Below are 1,754 nucleotides of genomic sequence, written 5' to 3'. Positions count from 1 at the left end.
CCCCCTGCCCCCCACCCGCCTCTCGAGTTCTTCTTTTAGAACATTACTGCCAAGTCCATCAAAGTAGTACATAAAGCAGCGTACGGGCTGCGTCCGCGCTGCCCCTGTACTACAGCGCAGGGGACATGGCGCGAGCGAGCGGGTGTTCGAACGCGGCCGCGCTAGGAACAACATGGTGGCGTGGCGTGGCGTGGCGTAACGTAGGACAGGGGCCGCGGTTCTGCAGGGCGGGGCGTTAAAACTAACACACAAATAAACAGGATGGCGCTGTACAACAGCGGGCTTGAGTTACGCGCGCTCCACCGGCCGGGCCGGGCGCAGGTGACCCGCGTCTTACACTGGGTTAGAATTGGCATTTGAGCGGATTTCTAACGGCCCTAGACCCTAAACCACACAATAGGCGGGGATAAAAGGTGAGATAAACGTTGGTCTTATGTTTACGTTTCAGCTGGTTTTCAGGAGGAGAAAGTCCCCTCTCTTACAGAGAAGTAAGTCCTCTCTCTCTCTCATCTCGTAGAAGTAAGTCCTCTCGAGAAGTAAGTCATAAGTCATCCTTTCGAGAGAAGTAAGTCCTCTCGAGAAGTAAGTCCTCTCGAGAAGTAAGTCTTCTCGAGAAGTAAGTCATCCTTTCGAGAGAAGTGAGTCCTCTCGAAAGGTAAGTCCTCTATCTTATAGAGAAGTCCTCTCGAGAAGTAAGTTCTCTCGAGAAAAGTAAGTCATCTCCATTCTCCAGAGACACTATATGGGTGTAGCGTAGGTTGCAAATGATTATTGTTGTTTGGCACTTTACTTTCGCTGTACTTTGAAATCCTGGGCTGGGGGCAAAGTTATCATCTAATCACGAATAAGTTGAAGAAGTTCTTGTGGCGTGGGTGTAAGTGACGGGAAAAGAGGAGGGGGTTAGGGGTCGAATGAATACTCAACATTTTTTTTCGCGCAAGACAAATATTTGTGTTTGCCCCCTCGCCCCGCCCGGCCCGCCCCCGGGGCGCACCAAGGGGCCGGCGGGGCTCCCGACGCATTTCCCTCAGTCTGGCGCTGGCGGGGCGTCGTGGTGCGGACTCGCATTGCGCGGTTTTGCTACATTTAGAACTGAACGCCACGCAGCGCCCCGACGTCTGTTGCGGTCTGCACCAAGTCTGCGCCGCAGCGGGCTTTTGTTTTACGGCGAGACCAGACCGAGCGATGAAAACAGAGGAAAATCTGCAATCAAGTACCACTACCAACATTTTTGGCTTTAGACAGTCCGAGGCGATTCCAGCGGTTATGTGAAGTATACGGTGTTTGAGAGCTGACACTGCAGTGTTGCGGGATTGATAGTCGCTGGAGCCGCAGCGGCCATGGCGCCCTACTGGCGAAGGGAGTAGGCAAGCCCGCATCACTGCCGTGTCCTGCTCTGAAAGACCCGGTAAAATGTCGTTTGACGTGATCTCGAACACAATTTTGTTCAGGTGTTCCATTTATGTTTTGGATCACCTGCACCGCTGATGATCCGAGGGCGTCGTCTCTACGTCGCAGCCTGCAGGGTGAGAGTGCGCGTGATGGTGTCTGATTTATTGTCGGTAATAAGTTTCTGGGTCAGCCGCCCCACAGTCGGGCGCGATCGGGATGCTCTTCTTCTTGTGGATTCCACGCGCTCGCGCCGTCTGCGAGGGCATGCCAGAGACAAGAGGAGACTGGAAATCGGTGCAATAAAAGCGTGCCTCGCCAAACATCTGGTCACTGGGCTCACCGAGGTTCGGGCCTGGTCCCCC

This window comes from Frankliniella occidentalis, unplaced genomic scaffold, assembly GCF_000697945.3.
Source record: "Frankliniella occidentalis isolate FOCC.00 unplaced genomic scaffold, Focc_3.1 Scaffold105, whole genome shotgun sequence".
Classification (NCBI taxonomy): Eukaryota; Metazoa; Arthropoda; class Insecta; order Thysanoptera; family Thripidae; genus Frankliniella; species Frankliniella occidentalis.
Note: the sequence above shows the minus strand (reverse complement) of the source record.